Source organism: Saimiri boliviensis, chromosome 1 (genome assembly GCF_048565385.1).
Source record: "Saimiri boliviensis isolate mSaiBol1 chromosome 1, mSaiBol1.pri, whole genome shotgun sequence".
Taxonomy (NCBI): Eukaryota; Metazoa; Chordata; class Mammalia; order Primates; family Cebidae; genus Saimiri; species Saimiri boliviensis.
In genome coordinates, this window is record NC_133449.1 from 169,104,398 (window position 1) to 169,127,429 (window position 23,032).

The 23,032-nt window shown below is 42.6% G+C and overlaps 1 pseudogene; it reads right to left on the reverse strand.

The window, feature by feature from the left end:
- Positions 1-13,490: 13,490 nt before the first annotated feature.
- LOC101054001 (polypyrimidine tract-binding protein 1-like) lies at positions 13,491-15,094 on the reverse strand (annotated as a pseudogene).
- Between the last annotated feature and the right edge of the window lie 7,938 nt (positions 15,095-23,032).

Below are 23,032 nucleotides of genomic sequence, written 5' to 3' on the forward strand. Positions count from 1 at the left end.
TGGCTCACGCCTGTAATCCAAGCACTTTGGAGGCCAAGGTGGGCGGATCACCTGAGGTCGGGAGTTCAAGACCAGCCTGACCAACATGGTGAAACCCGGTCTTAAATTAAAAAAAAAAAAAAAAGAAGAAGAAACTATTTTAAAACACAACTTCAAGGAAAAATAAGAACCCATTCTCAGGCAAATCCTGGCACCTTTGATTAGTAAAGAAACAGCAGTCTTTATTTGATTCAGACATTTTATTACTTACATAGACACAAAAGGAAATGAGCAGAATTTCCAGTTCCCCTACAGGACAGCACCAATACTAAAGGGGATGGCAACATTAGTAATGAGACACCCTGTTGCTGAGGAGCTGAGTTCATCTGCAGCTGAGCAGTTTATGGCTTGCAGTTCTGCCCTAAGAAAGATGAGGCAGAATGCCTCATATCTCACCAGAACCTGGGAAGTGATAAGAACTGCCTCATGACAGTCTCCCAAGAAGATAAAGAGGTGAGTTGAAAATAGCCTTGTGGTAGTTCCTCATAAGCCACCTATATTCACATGTTCCCCAAGGATCATAGAATGTTCTGCTAAGACTTTGATTAATTACGGTTAAGCCTTGTCTGTGTAGCCTATGTGAACACATATAAGGTTGGCAGGTCAACATGGCACAGCCATGCCCCTACACCCATATACAGAAAAGAGCAAATGAACCAGCCTGAAAAAGCAAAAAAAGGGAAAAGAGAATAATAATTGCCATAATAAGTAAAAGGATAACATGCAAGAGCTTTCCCTCCTTTTTTAAAGATAGTGTCTTACTCTGTTGCCCAGATCAGAGTGCAGTGGCACAATCACAGCTCACTGCAGCCTCAACTTCCCAGACCCAAGCCATCCTCCCATCTCAGCCTCACGAGTAGCTGGGAGTAGAGGCACATGCCACCATACCTGGCTAATTTTTATAAAGTTTTTGTAGAGAAGGGATCTCACCATGTTGCCCAGGTTAGTCTCAAACTCCTGAGCTCAAGCAGTCCTCTCGCCATGGCTTTCCAAAGTGTTGTGATTACAGGCATGAGCTGCCCTGTCTGGCTAAGAGTTTCCCTTTTGCCCAGGAATTTGAGCTATGCTGAAAACACAAAGGAGTAATTCTTTTTTTCTTTTTTTTGAAGTGGAGTTTCTCTGTTGTTACCCAGGCTGGAGTGCAATGGCACCGATCTCGGCTCACTGCAACCTCCGCCTCCTGGGTTCAGGCAATTCTCCTGCCTCAGCCTCCTGAGTAGCTGGGATTACAGGCACGCACCACCATGCCCAGCTAATTTTTTGTATTTTTAATAGAGACGGGGTTTCACCATGTTGACCAGTATGGTCTCGATCTCTTGACCTTATGATCCACCCACCTCGGCCTCCCAAAGTGCTGGGATTACAGGCGTGAGCTACCGTGCATGGCCCGCAAAGGAGTAATTCTAAAAGTAGCTTCCACCTGACTGCCAAGAGTTGCTGGCCAAGCCAGCTTTCTGATAACCAATCACGATATCACCCCCTTACTTTCCCCCAACCCCCAGTTTGTATAAAGAAGGTACTGGGGAAAGGGAGAGTTGTCAGAATCCTTGATATTGGGTTGGGGGAAGGTTGTCATAGTGTGAGACCTTTCCTTTTGTCTAGGGAGCCATGTGATGAGAGAGAATTCAGTAGATCTCTTTGGAGAATGTGAGTGCTTGCAAGAAATGAAGAATGACATTCGTTACTTCATTGGGCATTTGGACTCGTACATATATACATATATAAATACATATATATAATATATAAATAATATTTTTTCAAGTCAGAAACCAATTATAGATCATGCATTGCTTTTGGTTGTCATGTCTCTCTAGTCTCCAATCTCACTGATCTTCTTTTCCTTTTTGGACAGCCAGTTTTTAAATAACTTTTAAAAGTAAAAGTTGTGGTAAAATCCATAATGTAAAATTTACCATCTTAACCATTTTTAAGTGTATAGTTCAGTAATGTTAGGTACATTCACATTGTTGGGAAACCACTCTTCAGGGCTATCTTCATCTTGCAGAACTGAAACTCTATGCCCATTAAACAACAGCTTCCCATTTTCCCCTCCCTCCAGCTCCTAACAATCACCATTTGATTTTCTGTCTCTATCAATCTGACTGCTCTAGGGACCTCATATCAGTGGAATCATGCAGTATTTGTCATTTTGTAGTTGGTTTATTTGACTTAGCATAAAGTTCTCAAGGTTAATCCATGTTGTAGCATGTGTCAGAATTTCCTTCTTTTTTAAGGCTGAGTAATATTCCACTATATGTATATACCGCATTTTGTCTGTGTGGGCTTTGGATTGCTTTTACTCTTGGCTATTGCGAATAATGCTGCTATGAAGATGGGTGAACAAATATCTCTTTGAGAGCCTGCTTTCAATTCTTTTGGGCATATATCCAGAAGTGGAAATACTAGATCATATGGTAATTCTGCTTTTAATTTTCTGAGCAACTGCCTTACTGTCTTCCATAGAGGCTGCACCATTTTACATTCTTATTAACAGTGCACAAAGATTCCAATTTCTGCGCACGCTTTCTAACACTTATTTTCTCTCTTTCTGGTGTGAGATGATATTCATGTGGTTTTGATGTGCATTTTTCTAATGATAAATGATGCTGGGTATGTTTTTTAAGTGAAAGCAAGTTTACTAAGAAAGTAAAGGAATAAAGAATGGCTATTTCATAGGTAGAGCAGCCCTGAGGGCTGCTGATTGCCTATCTTTATGGCTATTTCTTGATTATATACTAAAGAAGGGGTGGATTCTTCATGGGTTTTCTGGAAAAGGGGTGGGCAATTTCTGGAACTGAGGGTTTCTCCCCCTTTTAGACTTCCTGATGTTGCCATGGCATTTGTAAACAGTCGTGGCACTGGTGGGAGTGTCTTTTAGCATGCTAATGTATTATAATTAGTATATAATGAGCAGTGAGAATGACCAAATGTCACTTTCCTCGCCATCTTGGTTTTGGTGGAATTTGGCTGGCTTTTTTACCACATGGTGTTTTATTAGTAAGGTCTTTGTGACCTGTATCTTTGTGACCTCCTATCTCATCCTATGACTTAGAATGTGACTGGGAATGCAGCCCAGTAGGTCTTAGTCCTATTTTACCCAGCCTGCATTCAAGATGGAGTTGCTCTGATTCAAAGGCCTTTGACAGACTTCCTCTCTCCCTTTTATTTATTTATTTATTTATTTATTTATTTATTTATTTATTTTTGAGACAGAGTTTTGCTCTTGTTGCCCAGGCTAGAGTGCAATGGCATGATCTTGGCTCACTGAAACCTCTGCCTCCCAGGTTCAAGGGATTCTCCTGCCTCAGCCTCCTAAGTAGCTGAGATTACAGGCATGTGCCACCATGCCCAGCTAATTTTGTATCTTTAGTAAAGGCAGAGTTTCACCATATTGGTTAGGCTGGTCTCGAACGCCTGACCTCAAGTGACCCACCGGCTTTGACCTCCCAAAGTGTTGGGATTACAGGCATGAACCACCTTGCCTGGCCTCTCCTTCCCTTTTATAAGAAAACGTTTAATCCTAAGGGTTGCAGTAGGATGAAGATCCATGTTTTGTAACTTTTTCAGGCTGAATAGGGGCAATGATATTCCTGCCTAATTATTAGGGTCTCTTGTATTCAGGGTAGAGGGCAGCTCAATAGAAAGCATCAGTATGTCAATCGCCATTTGTAACTCTGAGTTCTGACAAAAGGTGATATCTGGAAGATTAATAAGTGTTTAATTTGAGAAAACATTGAGTAGGCATTTCTAAACAAAGAGTACAATACTGATATATTCCACAACAGTAAAGCAAAATAAGCAAAGTTATCTCAAGTAAACTAAATAAGAAGACTTTACATGAGCTGGGCAACTGTTGGAGCTGAGCTAATAAGGAGTCACTAGCTGATTTCAATACATGCCCAGAATTAGAATATTGATCCAGATTTTTATATGACCCATCCTTCTTGTTTCTCCTGAGTATCAGCCAGACATCACTGGTTGGTTTACAGGAATAAGCAGTCTAAATTGCAGACAAAAACCTCAAAAACAACTGATGAGACTAAAATCTGATAAAAGGTCTACCATAGTTCCTGAACCATAATTTTTCTGTCTCCAGTCTCCCATTTTTACTAAAGACAAATCATGGTAAGACTGATTTGCTTTATTACACTTGGCCTGATTATTTGTATAAAGTGCAGCAAGAATAATTATTTGTAACATAGTCTTCTTTTAATTGGTTTTGATGGAACCCTTTTCCATAAGGAGTCTCATATAAGACTTTTTTTTTTTTTTTTTTTTTTTTTTTTGGAGACAGAGTCTCACTCTGTTGCCCAGGCTGGAGTGGAATGGCATAGTCTTGGCTCACTGCAACCTCCACCTTCCAGGTTCAAATGATTCTTCTGCCTCAGCCTCCCAAGTATTACACGTGCATGCCACCATACCTGGCTAATTTTTTGTATCTTTAGTAGAGAAGGGGTTTCACCATGTTGGCCAGGCTGGTCTTGAACTCGTGACATTGTGATCCACCTGTCTTTGCCTCCCAAAGTGCTGGGATTATAGGTGTGAGCCACCATGCCCAACCTAAGATTTTTTAGAAGTTGAGCCCAGCCATGGGTTTGTAATTCCTCTCCTCTTGAGGTTCCAAGATAACTTGGGGCTGTCAGAAAGTGGCATTCTTTACTTTCCACAGATTGGGAAACTTGTACAGGAACTGTGTAGACAAGGTATAAGGCTGGCTTTCCCAAGGAGGTTTTCGTGGCTTTAAGTCAAATTTGATTCCTTAAAGGAAGGCACACAATTACAGTCAAAGCTTTGGTAGGTTGGGAGCAGTGGCTCATGCCTGTAATCCCAGCACTTGGGAGACTGAGGCAGCCAAATCACTTGAGGTCAGGAGTTTGAGACTAGCCTGGCTAATATGGTGAAACCCCATCTCTACTAAAAATACAAAAATTAGATGGGTGTGGTGGTGGGTGCTTATAATCCCAGCTACTCAGGAGGCTGAGGCAGGAGAATTGCTTGACCACAGGAGGTGGAGGTTGCAGTGAACTGAGATCACACCACTGCACTCCAGCCTGGGCAACAGAGTGACACTCCATCTCAAAAAAAAAAAAAGCTTTGGAAAAATAGCCAGTTTCTCTAATTGTGTCCTGTTGCAAAAGAAAACAGATTCTTACTGCACTTATGCAAATAACTATCATGCTGCAAGTTAAGAATACTCACAATTAGTTTCCAAATTCTGGAGAAATCAGGTGGATATGTTCCAAATTTTGTTCACAGAAGTATACTTTACTTAATTGTTAAAAACTGTAAACAGCTTAAAAGAAAAGTTTTATTGACTTCCATGTCAGCCAACTGGTGCTACAGTCCGTTTCCTTTGGGCTGGGAAGTCTTCTCAGTTTCATTTCTTCATGGTTTGCTGGGAAGATGTTACCAGAAGGGGGTCCCTATCCAGACCCCCAAGAGAGGGTTCTTTGACTTCACACAAGAAAGAATTTGAGGTGAATCCATAAAGTGAAAGCAAGTTTATTAAGAAAGTAAAGGAATAAACAATGGCTACTACATAGGCAGAGAAGCCTGATATTGAATATCTTTATATGTTTGTTAACCATTTACATATCCTCTTTAGATAAATGTTCATGTTATAGTTGGAGTATTTATTTATTTATTTTGATGTTCAATTTTAGGAGTTCTTTGTGTATTCTGGATATTAACCCCTTATCAGATATATGACTTACAATTATTTTCTCCCATTTCATAGGTAGACCTTTTACTCTGTTGACTGTGTCCTCTGATGCAGTTTATGCATCAGATTAAAGTTTGATGTAGTCCCATTGCCTGTTTCTGCTTTTGTTGCCTGTGCTTTTAGTGTCATATCCAAGAAATCATTGGCAAATTCAATGCCATGAAGGCTTCCCACTGTGTTTTCTTCTAGCACTTTTATAGATTTAGGTCTTATATTTAAGTCTTTAATCCATTTCGAATTAACTTTTGTATGTGGTGTAAGGATTCAACTTCATTCTTTTGCATGTGTATATCCAGTTTTCCTAGCACCATTTGTTGAAGAGACTGTCCTTTTCCAGTTATGTGGTCTTGGCATCCTTATCAAAGATCATTTGAACATAATCTTTTGGGGTTCTCTATTTTATTCTTTGTGTGTGTGTGTGTGTGTGTGTGTGTGTGTGTGTGTGTTTTGAGACAGAGTCTCACTCTGTCATCCAGGCTGGAGTGCAGTGGAAAAATCTTAGCTCACTGCAACTGCTGCCTCCCAGGTTCAAGTGATTTTCCTTTCTCAGCCTCCTGAGTAGCTGGGACTACAGGCATTTGCCACCACATCCAGCTAATTTTTGTGGTTTTAGTAGAGATGGGGTTTCACCATGTTGCCCAGGCTGGTCTCAAACTCTTGGACTCAAGTGATCTGCCCACCTCAGCCTCCTAAAGTGTTGGGATTACAGGCATGAGTCAACTTATCCGGGCTCCCTATTTTATTCTGTTGATCTTTATGTCTGTCTTGCCAGTACCACACTATTTTGCTTACTATAGCTTTGTAATATGTTTTGAAATCGGGAAGTGTGAGACCTCCAACTTTGTTCTTCTTTTCCAAGATTATTTTGGCTATGAGTCCCTTGAGATTTCATGTGAAATTTAGAATGTATTTTTTGTTTCTGCAAAAAAAATGCAATTAGATTTTGATAGGGATTGCGTTGAATCTGTAGATCACTTTAGGTAGTATTGACATTTTAACTACACATGTTAGTTCTTTCAGTTCATGAATGCAAGATGTCTTTCCATTTAGTGTATCTTTTAAAACTTATTATAGCAATGTTTTGTAGTTTTCAGTGTTCAAGTCTTTTGTCTGCTTGGTTAAGTTTATTCCTAAGTATTTTATTCTTTTTTGATTATACTGTAAATGGAATTTAAAATATTTCCTTTTCAGACTTTTCATTCTTAGTGTACAGAAATGCAGCTGATTTTTACGTGTTAATTTCACATCCTGCAACAATACTGAATTTCTTTTTTTGTAGAGTCTTCAGTTTTCTTTTTATAAGATCATGTCATCTTAGAACAGAGATAATTTTACTTTTTCCTTTCCAATTTGGATGCCTTTTTACTTTCTTTCTTTCTTTCTTTCTTTCTTTCTTTTTTTTTTTTGACTAAATGGTCTGGCTAGAATTTCCAGACCTATGTTAAATACTATATGTTAAATATTATGTAAATAAATAAACATTTAACACAGATGTGGCAAAAGTGGGCATTCTTGTCTTATTCCTGATATTAGAGGAAAATATTTTCATCTTTCATCATTGAGTATGATGTTTGCTATGAGATCTTCATATATGGCTTTTATTATATTGAGGTAGTTTCCTTCTATTTCAAGTTTGTTGAGTATTTTTATTATGAAAGCATGTTAAAATGTGTTATATACCTTATATGCATCAACTGAGCTGATCATGTGATTTTTTTCCCCTTCATTCTGTTAATGTGGTGTGTTACATTGATTTATTTTTATATGTTGAAATATCCTTGCATCCCAGAATTAACCAAACTTGGTCATGGTATATAATACTTTTAATATGCTACTGCATTCAGTTTGGTAGTATTTCGCTGAGGATTTTTACATCAATGTTTGTAAGGGTTATTAGTTTGTATATTTTATTTCTTGTAATGTTCTTGTCTGGCTTTGGTGTCAAAATAATGCAGGCTTCATAGAATGAGTTTGGAAGTGTTTTGTCCTTTACAATTCTTCTTCTTTTTTTTCTTTTTTTTTGAGACGGAGTTTCACTCTTGTTACCCAGGCTGGAGTGCAATGGCGCGATCTCGGCTCACCACAATCTCCGCCTCCTGGGTTCAGGCAATTCTCCTGCCTCAGCCTCCTGAGTAGCTGGGATTACAGGCACGTGCCACCACGCCCAGCTAATTTTTTGTATTTTTAGTAGAGACGGGGTTTCACCATGTTGACCAGGATGGTCTGAAACTCTCGACCTCGTGATCCACCCGCCTCGGCCTCCCAAAGTGCTGAGATTACAAGCTTGAGCCACCGCGCCCGGCCCCTTTACAATTCTTTGTAAGCATTTGAGCAGTATTGTGTTTTCTCTCTCTCTCTCTCTCTCTGTTTTTTTTTTTTTTTTTTTTTTTTTTGAGACAGAGTCTTGCTCTGTTGCCCAGGCTGGAGTGCAGTGGCTCAATCTCAACTTACTGCAACCTTTGCCTCCCGGGTTCAAGATATTCTCCTGCCTGAGCCTCCCAAGTAGCTGGGATTATAGGCATGTACCACCACACCTGGCTAATTATCATATTTTTAATAGAGACAGGATTTCACCATGTTGACCAAGTGCTGGTCTTGAACTCATGTCCTCAAGTGATCTGCCCACTGCGCCCGGCACAGATTTCTCTTATAATCATTTTAATTTTTGTGATATTGAAGCTCCCTTGCCCCTCAGGCGTATGAAGACAGAGTGAAAAGATGCCTCTTTATGAACCAAGAAGTTGGCTCTCCCTAGACACTGAATTTGTATTTGTATCTGATCTTAATTACTTACATTATCTCTTTTTATTTCTCAGTCTAGCTAAGGTTTGTCCTTTTTTTATGAGGTGAAGTCCTACTGTGTTGCCCAGGCTGGAGTGCAGTGGCACAATCTCTGCTTACTGCAACTCCTGCCTTCTGGGTTCAGGTGATTCTCCTGCCTCAGCCTCCTGAATAGCTGGGATTACAGGTGCCCACCACCATGCCTGGCGAAGTTTGTATTTTTAGTAGAGATGGGGTTTCACTATGCTGACCAGGCTGGTCATGAACTCCTGATCTCAGGCAGTCTATCCGCCTTGGCCTCCCAAAGTGCTGGGATTACAGGTATGAGCCACCATGCCTGGCAGGTTTGTTCATTTTTTTTTTTTTTTTTTTAGCTTTTTCAGAAAACCAACTTATATTCTTTATTTTATTTATCTTTGCGCTAATCTTTATTATTGTCTTTCTTCTGGTAGCCTAGGGTTTATTATCTTTTGTTTCTTGATCCTCCCACCTCAGCCTCCCAATGTAGCTAGGACTATAAGCACACGCTATCATGTTGGGCTAAATTTTAAATTTTTCTGTAGCGATGGGAGGGGGTCTCACTATGTTGCCCAGGCTGGTCTTGAACCCCTGGCCTTAAGTGTTCCTCCACCTTGGCCTCCCAAAGTGCTGGAATTACAAGCATGAACCACCATGTCTAGCTGGTTTTATTTTTATTTTTCTCCAGATATTTTTTAATTTTATTTTTGATTTCTTTGATCAATTGGTTATTTAAGAATATGTTGTCTTTTCTTGTTTTCCTTCTGCTATTGATATCTAGTTTCATTCCATTGTGATCAGAAACTGTATCTTGTATGAATTCAGTGTTTCAAAATTTGCTTAGGCTTGTTTTGTGGCCTAACATATGGTCTGTCCTGGAGAACAATCTGTGTGCACTTGAGAAAAATGATATTTTACTGTTACTGGGTGGAGTGTTTTGTATAAGTTTGTTATGTCCACTTTCTTTATAGTATTGCTCAGGTCCTCTATTTCCTTATTGATCTTTTATCTGGTTTTTCTATATATTATTGAAAATAAGAGTATTGATGCCTGACAAAGACAAGGGAATTAAAAAGTTAAAATAAAAATAAAGAAAATAGGGGCCGGGCGCGGTGGCTCATGCCTGTAATCCCAACACTTTGGGAGGCCGAGGCGGGTGGATCACGAGGTCAAGAGATTGAGACCATACTGGTCAACATGGTGAAACCCCATCTCTACTAAAAAAAAAATAAAAAATAAAAACTGGGCATGGTTGTGCATGCCTGTAATCCAGCTATTCAGGAGGCTGAGGCAGGAGAACTGCCTGAACCCAGGAGGCGGAGGTTGCAGTGAGCCGAGATCACACCATTGCACTCCAGCCTGGGTAACAAGAGCGAAACTCCATCTCTCACACACACACACACACACACACACACACACAAAATACAAAAATTAGCCGGGTGTGGCAGTGGACGCCTGTAATCCCAGCTGCTCGGAAGGCTGAGACAGGAGATTCGCTTGAACCCAGGAGGGGGAGGTTGCAGTGAACCGAGAGCTTGCCATTGCACTCCAGCCTGGGTGACAAGAGTGAAACTCTGTCTCAAAAAAAAAAAAAAAAAAGAAAAAAAAGAAAAGAAAAAAACATACTACTTGAAGTCAAAAGATACATATACTTGAAGTCAAATACATGTAAAACAATGTCAACATTACTATCAATAACAATACTAACAATAAGCCTAGTATGTAAAGTTCAAGATTTCTTTGAAGCTCATTTTGGCTTAGAATGTCTTCCTTAGGATGTAGAGTCACTTTGCTTGTTCAAAAGCTACTTGAATGAATTTTCCACCACTCTGTGGTTATACTATAAATTTGTTATACTGTTAGGTGTATGTATTTCTTTTTATATTCACTTTAGGGTATCTGTTTTTTTGAGATGGGATCCCACTTTGTCTCACGGGTTGAGGTGCAGTGGCACAATCTCACTGCCTCCCAGGCTTAAATGATCCTCCAACTTCAGTTTCCTGCGCAGCTGGGACCACAGGCAAGTGTCACCATGCCCAGCTAATTTTCTGTATTTATAGTAGAGATGAAGTTTCACCATGTTGCCCAGTCTGATCTCATACTGGTCTCAAATTCCTGGGTTCAGCTGATCCACCCACCTCGGCCTCCCGAAGTGCTGGTATTGCAGGTGTGAGCCACCACACATGGCCTCACTTTAAGGTATGTTTTAATTTGTTTTTAAAATTTGTTGATTCCATATGGTTCAAAGTCAAACCTATATTTAAAAAATTAAACACAGAGAAGTCTCATTACCATTCCTGTTCCTTCATTCCATTACACCTCCCTATTCTTAAATTTTCATTGGAAAAACATTTATGCCTCCCGTTTGTTTTTGCCAAATTAAGCAAATCACTCTCTCTGTGACACACACATACTTATTTTCTCTTTTCATCTTACGCAAAAATAGCATACCTCGTATACTGTTTATTACCTTGCTTTTATTCCTAAATATTGATATATTCTGGACATTTCTTTATATTGTTTATAGAGACCTTTCTCATTTAACAATTATATTGTACACTATGTTGACACTGTTCAGCAAATTCATCATATTTCATTCAGTCTCAGCTGATTACCATTGCGTTGTTTTCTAGTTATTTTATTATAAATGTCACAATAAATAACTTTGTGTATATAATGTTATATTTGTGAAGGTATATATTTAAATTCTTAAAGATGGAAATGCTAGTTCCAAAGACAAATGCATAATCATTCTTTGAAGATATTGCTATATTCCCTCCATTGTGGTTCTACCATGTTTTTCACTCCTACAAACTATATGAGAATGCCTGTTTTTCCATAACCTTATTAACAGAACCTATTGTCAGTTTTTTTTTTAATGTTTGTCCATGTGATTGATGAAAAATGGTATCTCAGTGTGGTTTTAATTTGTATTCTTGTTATGGATGAAATTAAGCAAGTTATGTTTAAAGGCCTTTTAAATTTTTATTTTATACATTTACAGTACTGTACTGTATTTATAGTACTGTACTGTATTTATCAATACCATAAATTTACATCATCTGTTTTTTTTAACTTATATTTTAAGCCCAGGGGTACAATGTAGGTTTGTTATATAGGTAAACTTGTGTCACAGGGGTTTATTGTACAGATTATTTCGTTACCCAGGTATTTTTTTTTTTTTTTTTTTTTTGAGGATACAGAAGACATTTATTAAAAGTCCAGGTACAGACTGGCCAACCTGCCTCTACAGCCAACACAGGGCTACAGAGAAGGGAAGAGTTGGTTATAAAACGGTTTTAATCGGTTCTCTCCGCATCGCGAGCCATCGGGACAGCAATGGAATGTGCGTGGGGTCCCTGCCGCTCCGCGGTCAATACTGAGCCTGGAATTGCCGCTAGCAAAATATACATCTGTGTCTCCATAAAAATTCGCGTCGCTGCCCCTCGTGTTTCACAACAGGTATAAAAAATTATAAATATTTACACCCTCGTTACACTCTCCTTTACGGAAAGGGGATCCCAGGAGCACCCAGGACAGGCCGCGCAGAGGCGGGGGAAGAGCACAGCTAAGTCGAGACCAGCGCCTGCCCTCCGGGTCCCAGCATGAGACAGGCAAAAAACAGAAATGAGACTTTGGTCCAAAATTTGAAGGAAATAAACCCTGAAGAAGTTTGAGAGCAAGTTTTTTTCAGGCTGGAGTGCAATGACGCGATCTCGGCTCACCTCCGCCTCCTGGGTTCAGGCAATTCTCCTGCCTCAGCCTCCTGAGTACCTGGGATTACAGGCACGCGCCACCATGCCCAGCTGATTTTTTGTATTTTAGTAGAGATGTCACCATGTTGACTTGGATGGTCTCGATCTCTTGACCTCGTGATCCACCCGCCTCGGCCTCCCAAAGTGCTGGGATTACAGGCTTGAGCCACCGCGCCCGGCTGGAAGTTTGAGAGCAAGTTTTCTAAGCGATTGCACGTGAAGCCGTGGTGTAAGGCAAGGGGAGGCTATGCCAGAGGTGGCGACGCGCCCGCCCCTTCCCGGAAGCTCGGGGCTGAGATCGGACCAGGGCTTCCTGTGCCTGACCCGCCGGGCGGCCCCGCCTGCTCTCTGGAAACTGGGTTCCGCCTGTGACTTAATGACAAGCAGTAAAACGAAACAGCATACAAGGTAATACCACGACAAAGTTTAGATTACACTCATACCATTGTATCATCTTGCTATAAAAAGTTACTTAAAACTATTTCTTTTGCGTATAAGTAAAAAAAAAAAAAGATTAGAATATTTGGTCAACTGGAAATATTGCTAGTCACAGACGTCTGCAACTGCAAAGTATATAATACAGAGATTATGACGAACAGCTCCGCAGCTGAAAGCAGCAGCGGGCACCCTGGGCCAGCGCCGGGGGGCAGAGGGGAAGGTCCTGGGGGCAGGGTGGGCGGGCAAAATCACATCACTTGATTAGAGGGCGGGGGTTGGGTGTAGCAGGCCGTGGCTGCCACACCTCAGGCACATGATCCTGCAGGAGCCTGCTGGGTCCCCTGCCTTTCTCTGAAGTGTGACCCCTGCCCCTGGGGTCCCCAGGACACCAGGGTGGGAAGGCAGGTTTTTTAAGGCACAAGGAAGCCGAGTCGTGGTTGGGGCGCCCACCCGTAGGCCCCATGCCCGAGAGGCCCCAGCAAGGCACGGCTCCGGGTGTGGAGGAGGGCCGGGAGCTCCCACTGCCACAGTCACCAAGAGCCTGAGCTGTCACCCGTCACCGCAAGGTTAGCAAGGTGAACTAGATTTAATTTTTTAAAAAACAGGTAAAATGATTTCTGTTTACAAAAGTAAAATCCCTGGTATGTTAAAGTCACTTCAGCTGCTTTTTAAAGTGGCTTTTCTCTGGAATGATGGAAGTTGTTGCCAGGGGGCCCGGCCGTGAGGGGCTCGTGCCCCTAGATGGTGGACTTGGAGAAGGAGACCTGCAGGCGGTGGCTCTCCCCGAGGTCGTGGTTGTGCAGATCAATGAGGGCCTGGACCGCCTACTCCATGGAGCCCATCTGGATCAGCTCCATCTTGCGGTCCTTTTGGAAGAACTTGAATCCTTTGACGATGCCCTCATTGCTGGAGAAGAGGACCTTGAGATCTTCCTCGGACACTGAGGGTGGGATGTTTGAGAGGTGCAGGGTGGCCGAGGGTGGGAATATGTTAAGGGTTCTTGGAGCCTGGTTTCTTCAAGCGGTGCAGGGGCGAGTTGCCATAGTCCTTGGTCAGGCCCTGGTCCTCCTGGCCCTCTCCAGGAAGCTGCACGTTCTGGTGCTTCGAGAGTGTGATGCAGATGGGCTTCCCGTGCAGCTTGTGCTGGTTGGCTCATGGCAAGCTGGGCCTGGTTGTCGTCCGCCATCTGCACCAGGGCATTCTCCTTATTGAACAGGATCTTTACGCGCTGCACATCGCCGTAGATGCCAAAAAGAATAAAGAGGCTTTGGAGTGTGACTTTCTCTGGGTTGAGGTTGCTGACTAGCAACACAGAATTTCCTGCCTCAACCAGGCCTGGAATGGCTATCCGGCCTGCCGCCGCTGCCGAGTGGATGGCCAGGGGCGCCAGGGCTCCGTGGACGTTGGGAACAGAGAGGCCAAAGGCCGTGGCCATGGTGTGGTCCAGTGAGGGCTGGCTGTCCCCAGAGGGCAGGTCTGGGCGGGTGTAGTCACGGCTCTTGTCATTGTTGTACTTGACGTTGAGGCTGGTGAGCTTGGAGAAGTCAATGTGCAGCGTGCAGCAGGCGTTGTAGATGTTCTGCCCGTCCAGAGACAGCTTGGCGTGCTGGGCGCTCACGGGGTCCGCGTACTGCTGCAGGGCCTGGAACTGGTTGTTCTTGGCGAAGGTGATGATCTTCAACACCATGCCGAACTTGGAGAAAATCTGGTGCAGCACGTCCAGTGTCACCGGGTAGAAGAGGTTCTCCATGATGATCCTCAGCACGGGGCTCTGCCCGGCCATCACCAGCCTTGTGTTCACAGCCGCCGCCGAGGCAGCCAAAGTCAGGTTCCCCGACTGGACCGAGTTCACGGCCTGCAGGGCCGCCTGGGCGCGTGCCTGGTTGGGAGAGCTGTCCGTCTTCAGCTCCTTGTGGTTGGAGAACTGGATGTAGATGGGCTGGCCGCACAGCACGGGTGTCACGGAGGTGTAGTAGTTCACCATGGTGTTGGCAACCTCCTCCGTGTTCATCTCGATGAAAGCCTGGTTTTTCCCCTTCAACATCAGGAGATTGGTGACCTTCCCAAAGGGCAGCCCCAGGGAGATGACCTCCCCTTCTGTGACGTCGATGGGGAGCTTCTGAATGTGGATCACTCTGGAGGGGACACCGGCACTTTTGCTATCGCCTTTGAACTTCTCGCTGTCATTTCCATTTGCTGCAGACGCTGATTTGCTGCTCATGATAAACAGTCTGTTGGTGACACAAGTAGAGAAAAGCTCGTCAGATTCCCCGCTTTGTACCAACTGCTGTATCTGGGACAATGCCTCCCTGGCACACAGAGCAGACCCGCGGGGGATGGAGTGGAGGCGCCGGAATACTACCCAGGTATTAAACCTAGTACCTATTGGTTAACTTTTCACGATCCTCTCCCTCCTCCCATAAATCTCGGTGTCTTTTGTTCCCCTCTATGTGTCCATGTGTTCTCATCATTTAGCTCCCACTTAAAAGTAAGAACATGGAGTATTTGATTCTCTGTTCCTGCATAAATTTGCTAAGGACAATGGCTTCCAGCTCCATCCATGTTCCTGCAAAAATGTGATTTTATTGTTTTTATGGCTACATAGTGTTCCATGGTGTATATGTACTACACTTTCTTTATCCAGTCTACCACTGATGAGCATTTAGATTGATTCCATGTCTTTGCTATTGTGAGTAGTTCTGCAGAAAACATGCATGTGTCTTTATGATAGAATAATTTATATTCCTTTGGGCATATACTCAGTAATGGGATTGCTGGGTGGAATGGTAGTCCTGTTTTTAGCTCTTTGAGGAATCACCACACTATTTTCCACAATGGTTGAACTAATTTACACTTCTACCAACAGTGTGAAAATGTTCCTTCTTCTCTGTAATCTTACCAGCATCTGTTATTTTTTGACTTTTTTTTTTTTTTTTTTTTTTTTTTGAGAAAAGGTCTCACTCTGTCCCCCATGCTGGAGTGCAGTGGCATGATTACAGCTCACTGCAGCCTCGACTTCCTGAGCTCAAGTTATCCTCCTGCCTCAGCCTTCTGAGTAGCTGGGACTATAGGTGGGTGCCACCACACTGGCTAATTTTTGTATTTTTTTGTAGAGATGTAGTCTTGCCATGTTGTCCAGGCTGGTCTCAAACTCCTGGGCTCAGGTCATCCTCTTTGGCTTCCCAAAGTGCTAGGATTATAGGCATGAGCCACTAAGCCCAACCAATTGTGGATTTTTTTTTTTTTCCTTTTTTGAGACAGATTTTTGTTCTTGCCCAGACTGCAGTGCAATGTCATGATCTTGGCTCATGTCAATCTCTGCCTCCTGGGTTCAAGTGATTCTCTTGCCTCAGCCTCCCAAGTTGCTGGGATTACAGGCATGTGCCACCATGCCCAGCTAATTTTGTTTTGTTTTTTTTTTTTTGAGACTGAGTTCCACTCTTGTTACCCAGGCTGGAGTGCAATGGCATGATCTCGGCTCACCGCAACCTCCGCCTCCTGGGTTCAGGCAATTCTCCTGCCTCAGCCTCCTGAGTAGCTGGGATTACAGGCACGCACCACCATGCCCAGCTAATTTTTTGTATTTTTAGTAGAGACGGGGTGTCACCATGTTGACCAGGATGGTCTCGATTTCTTGACCTCGTGATCCACCTGCCTCGGCCTCCCAAAGTGCTGGGATTACAGGCTTGAGCCACCGCACCCGGCCCTAATTTTGTATTTTTAATAGAGATGTATTTTCTTCCTTCCTTCCTTCCTTCCTTCCTTCCTTCCTTCCTTCCTTCCTTCCTCTCTCTCTCCCTTCCCTTCCCTTCCCTCTCCCTTCTCTTTCCCTTCCCTCTCCCTTCCCTTCTCATTCCTTCCCTTCTTCTGAGTCTGTTGCCAGGCTGGAATGCAGTGGCATGATCTCGGCTCACTGTAATCTCTGCTTCCTGGGTTCAAGAGATTCTCCTGCCTCAGCCTCCCAAGTAGCTGGGACTACAGGTACATGCCACCATGCCTAGCTTTTTAAAATTTTTAGTAGAGATGGGGTTTCACCATGTTGGCCATGTGGTCTAGATCTCTTGACCTGAGTCTTCATTTCTAATTTTATTGCACTGTGGTTGGTATAAAAGAATGGTTGGTGGCCGGGCGCGGTGGCTCAAGCCTGTAATCCCAGCACTTTGGGAGGCCGAGGCGGGTGGATCACGAGGTCAAGAGATCGAGACCATCCTGGTCAACATGGTGAAACCCCGTCTCTACTAAAAATACAAAAAATTAGCTGGGCATGGTGGCGTGTGCCTGTAATCCCAGCTACTCAGGAGGCTGAGGCAGGAGAATTGCCTGAACCCAGGAGGTGGAGGTTGCGGTGAGCCGAGATCGCACCATTGCACTCCAGCCTGGGTAACAAGAGCGAAACTCCATCTTAAAAAAAAAAAAAAAAAAAAAAAGAATGGTTGGTATAATGTCAGTTCTTTAACATTTGCTGAGGATTGTTTTACGTCCAATTGTGTGGTTGATTTTAGAGTATGTGCCATGTGACAATGAGAAGAATGTATATTCTGTTGTTTTTGGTTGAAGAGTTCCACAGATATTGATCAGGCCTATTTGATCCAGTGCTGAGTTCAGGTCCTGAATAATTCTGTTAATTTTCTGACTTGATGATTAGTCCAATACTGTCAGTGGGGAGTTGAAGTCTCTCATTATTATTGTGTGGGAGTCTGAGTCTCTTCGAAGGTCCCTAAAAACTTGCTTTATGAATCTGGGTGCTCCTGTGTTGGGTGCAGGTATATATATGGGTAGGTCTTCTTGTTGAATTGAACCTTTTACCAAAATATAATGCTTTTCTTTGTCTTTTTTGGTCTTTGTTGGTTTAAAGCCTATTTTGTCTGAAATTAGGATTGTAACCGCTGCTTTTATCTGAGTTCCATTTGCTTGGTAGATTTTCCTCCCTCCCTTTATTTTGAGTCTATGGGTGTTATTGTGTGTGAAACGGTCAGTTGAAGAGAGCATACCAATAGGTATGGCTGTTTTATCCAGCTTGCCACTCTGTGCCTTTTAATTGGGGAATTTAGCCCATTTATATTCAAGATTATTATTGATATGTGTGAATTTGATCCTGTCATCATATTAGCTGGTTATTGTAGATACTCGTTTGTGTGGTTGCTTTACAATGTTACTGGCCTGTGTACCTGAGTGTGTTTTTGTAGTGGTTGGTAATGGTCTTTCTTTTCCATATTTAGTGCTTTCTTCAGGAACTATTGTAAGGCAGGTCTGGTGGTAACAAATTCCCTCAGCATTTTCTTGCGTGTAAAGGATCTAATTTATCTTTCACTTATGAAGCTTAGTTTGGCTGGGTATGATATTCTTGGTTGAAATGTCTTTAAGAATGTTGAATATTGGCTCCCAATCTCTTCTGGCTTATAGGGTCTCTGCTAAGAGGTCCACTGTTAGTCTTATGAGCTTCCCTTTGTAGGTGACCTGGCCTTTTTCTGTAACTGAATTTAACATTTTTTTCTTTCATTTAAACCTTGGGGAATATGATGATTGTGTATTTTGGGGATTATTTTCTTTTTTTTTTTTTTGAGACAGAGTCTCACTCTGTCGCCAGGTGCCAGGCTAGAGTGCAGTGGCACAATCTCGGCTCACTGCAACCTCCACCTCCCACATTCAAGCAATTCTCCTGCCTTAGCCTCCCGAGTAGCTGGGACTACAAGTGCATGCCACCACGCCCAGCTAATTTTTTTTTTTTTTGTATTTTTAGTAGAGATGGGGTTTCACCATGTTGGCCAGAATGGTCTTGATCTTTTGACCTCATGATCCGCCTACCTCGGCCTCCCAAAGTGCTGGGATTACAGGCTTGAGCCACCGTGCCCTGCCTGTCTTCTTATGAATTGTCTTATTGGGGTTCTCTTGTTTCCTGAATTTGAATGTTGACCTCTCTAGTGAGGTTGGGAAAGTTTTCATGGATGATATCCTGAAATATGTTTTCCAAGTTGGTTCCGTTCTCCCTATCTCTTTCAGGGACACCAATATGTCATAGCTTTGGTTTCTTTACACAATCCCATATTTCTTGGAGGTCTTATTCATTACTTTTCATTCTTTTTTTCTTGATTATTGTCTGACTGTTTTATTTCAGAAAGCCAGTCTTTAAGCTCTGACTTTCTTTCCTCAGCTTGGCCTATTTTGCTATTAATACTTGCAATTGCATTATGAAATTCTAGGCCCGGGATGATGCCTCATGCCTGTAATCCCAGCACTTTGGAGGCTGAGGTGGGTGGATCATAAGGTCAGGAGTTCAAGACCAGCCTGGCCAACATGGTAAAGCCCTGTCTCCTCTAAAAATACAAAAAAATTAGCTGGGCATGGTGGTGGGTGCCTATAATCTCAGCTACTCAGGAGGCTGAGGCAGGAGAATTGCTGGAACCTGGGAGGTGGAGGTTGCAGTGAGCTGAGATTGTACCACTCCAACCTGGGTGACAGAGCAAGATTCTGCCTCCAGAAAAAAAAATAAAAAAAGAAATGCTTATAGTGTGTTTTTCAGCTCTGTCATGTTGGTTATGTTCTTTTCTATACTGGCTATTTTGTATGGCAGCTTCTGCATTGTTTTATTGCGATTCTTAGCTTCTTTGGATTGTTTCAATGTAGTCCTGCATCTTGATTATCTTCATTCCTATCCATATTCTGAATTCTGTTTCCATCATTTCAGTCATTTCGGCCTCTTTCAGAACGCTTGCTGGAGAGCTAGTGCAGTCGTTTGGAGGAATAAAGGCATTCTCACTTTTTGGGTTGTCAGTTCTTATACTGGTTCTTTCCCATCTTTGTGGGCTGTTTCTTCAATCTTTGAAATTGTGGTCCTTTAGATTTTTTTTTTCTTTATCCTGTTTGATGACCTTAAGGGCTTGATTGTGGTATAATGTGGGTTCTATTGACTGGCTTTGTTTCTGGAAGATTTCAGGGGGCCAAGGTGCAGCTCACAACTCCTGGACTATGTGCTCTACCTCTGGGGGACCAATATTGGGCCCCAACTTTGTTTTCTGGTTCCTTGAGGTTAGGAATCCACTGCACTGGGTGGACTGAGGTGCTCCTGCATCTTTGGTTTCAGCATTCCTGTGGGTGGTGACGGGCAAAGCATTTCATAGGGTCATAGCAGTGGAGTCCATCCTCATTTGCATGTGCCAGAAGCAGCATGGCAGGTTACATACTTATTGGTTGTAGCCGGGTGCTCATGGGTGTTCAGGCATTCATAGCAGCAGCAGAGAAGCATGGTTCAGGGGTTGAGGGTCCCTGCTGGTGACTGACCATGTGTGTGCTTGTGCTGGTGGTGGTTTTAGCATGGGGGCAAGGTGCTGATAGGTGCAAGACTGTGTGTACCCTCTGCGAATTTTCATGTAGGTGTAGGTTGCCACTTAGGGCAGTGGAGGGTCCACTGTTCTCTGTGCCTAGTTTCACTCTGGTGACAATGTTGGCGCTGGGGCAGGGTGCTGGTCAGGGCTGGGTTGCACTCCGGCTGCAATGGAAGTATGGTGGAGGAGGGGTGGAGTGGGGTGCATTTACCACAGCAGCAGTGGCAGGTCAAGATGCATGTGTACATACATACTGGCAGGACAGGGAAGGCAAGATCCACCCATGCACATATGCACCAGCAATGTAGGGGTGGTTGTGGGTCTGGAAGGAGCTGCAGTGAGAGGAGGTAGTGGGAGGGCTGGTGCAATCCGCCAGCACAGGAGCTATGATGCAGCACTTCCAGAGCACCAGGGCAAGCAGGTGCAGCCAGGCTGGGGCCCTGGGAGAGGTCAGCAAACCAAGGGGTGCTCACATCAGACTGACCTCATTTGGTGGGCAAGACTGCCCTGCAGAGTTTATGTCCAACAGTTCCCTTAGGGCTAAAGTCTCTTACGGGAGCAAATCAAGCCTAGGGTGATGGGCATCCCTGATTATGCTTCACTACAGACATTACCACATAAAACCTTCTGGACTCTGCACCAATTGGAATGCTTCCCCTACCACTTCTCTAAGTAGCTGTCCCTGCCAACTCAAGTGTCCATGGTGGTTGAGGGGTCTCCTCCTGCCAGGATTCCAGAGGCATGTTGTGAAGGCAGGTTGCTCCTTTCCAGTTCAACTCACTCCTTCCCCTGGAGTAACTGGGAGCCTTTTTTTGGTTTTGATATCAGAGTAATGCTGGCCTCGTAGAATGAGTTTGAATGTATTCTCTCCTCTTTAGTATTTTAAAATATTTTGAGAATAATAGGTATTAGTCTTCTTTAAATGTTGGTAGAATTCAGTAATGAAACCACCAGGTCTTGGACTTTTCTTTGATGGGAGACTTTTTATTACTGATTCAATGTCCTTACTCATTATTGATCTCTTCAAATTTTCTATATCTTCATTATTCAATATTAGTAGGTTGTATGTGTCCAGGAATTTCTCTGTTTCTTCTAGGTTATTCCATTTGTTGGCATATAATTGTTTGTAATAATCTCTTATGATCCTTTTTATTTCTGTGGTACCAGTTATAATGTCTCCTTTTTCATCATTGATTTTGTTTGTCTTCTCTCTTTTTTCTTTAGGTAGTTTAGCTAACCATTGGTTGATTTTATTTTTTCTCAAAACACCAACTCTTAATTTTAGTGCTCTTTTGTATTTTTTTTTCAAATCTCTATTTCATTTATTTATATGCTGATTGTTTTTTTAGATGGGATCTCACTCTGTCACCCAGGCTGGAATGCAGTGGTGATGTTGGCTCACTGCAACGTCCACCTCCCAGGCTCAAGAGATCCTCCCACCTCAGCTTCCAGAGTAGATGAAACCACAGGCTTCTGCCACCATGCCTGGCTTTTTTTTTTCATTTTTGGAAGAGATGGTGCTTTACTATGTTGACCAGGCTGATCTTGAACTCCTGTGCTCAAGTGATCCATACACCTCAGCTTCCCAAAGTGCTGGGATTACAGGCATGAGCTACCACATCTCACCTATATTCTGACCTTTATTACTTCCTTCTCCTAATTTTAGATTTAGTTTGTTCTTGTATTTCTAGTTCTTTGAGGTATGATGTTAGATTCTTTATTTGAGATCTTTCTATTTTTGGATGTTGGTGTTTATTGCTATAGATTTTTCTCTAAGAACTGCTTTTGCTGTATTCCATAAGTTTCAGTGCATTGTGTTTCCATTTCTATTTGTCCAAAAGGGATATTTAAATTTCTTTCTTGATTCATTGGTTTTTCAGGAGTGTATTTAATTTCTATGAATGTATAAAGTTTCTGAAATTCCTTTTCTGTTATTGATTTTTAGTTTTATATCATTGTGGTCAGAAGAAACACTTGATATGTTTTCAATCTTAAATTTGTCAAGGCTTGTTTTGTGACCTAACATATTATCTAGTCTGTTTAATATTTTATGTGCAGTTGAAAAGAATATGTATTCTGTAGCCGTTGGATGGAATGTTCTGTAAATGTCTGCTTGGTCCATTTAATCTACGGTCCAGTTTAAATCTGAGTTTCTTTGTTGATTTTCTGTCTGGATGACCTGTCCATTGCTGAAAATGGGTGGCAAATTCCCCTACTATCATTGTATTGCAGTCTAGTTCTCCCTTTAGATCTATTAATATATTTGCTTTATACATTTAGGTGTTTTAATATTGCATGCTTTTGTATTTACAATTGTTACATACTCTTGACACTTTATTATTATATGATAACTTTCATTGTCTCTTTTTAGAGGTTTATTTTTTTATTTTTTTTTTATTTTTATTTTTTTTGAGACGGAGTTTTGCTCTTGTTACCCAGGCTGGAGTGCAATGGCACGATCTCGGCTCACTGCAACCTCCGCCTCCTGGGTTCAAGCAATTCTCCTGCCTCAGCCTCCTGAGTAGCTGGGATTACAGGCACGTGCCACCATGCCCAGCTAATGTTTTGTATTTTTAGTAGAGACGGGGTTTCACCATGTTGACCAGGATGGTCTCGATCTCTAGACCTCGTGATCCACCCGCCTCGGCCTCTCAAAGTGCTGGGATTACAGACGTGAGCCACTGCGCCTGGCCTCTTTTTAGAGTTTTTGACTTAAAGTCTATTTTATTTGATATAAATATAGCTACTCTTGCTCTCTTACAGTTTCCATTTGCATAGAAATTCTTTTTTTTGGAGATAGAGTCTTGCTCTGTCACCCAGGCTGAAGTGCAGTGGCACTATCTCAGCTTATTGCAACCTCCATCTCCCTGGTTCAAGTGATTCTCCTGGCTTAGCCTCCCATGTAGCTAGGATTATAGGCATGCACCACCATGCTCAGCTAATTTTTGTATTTTTGT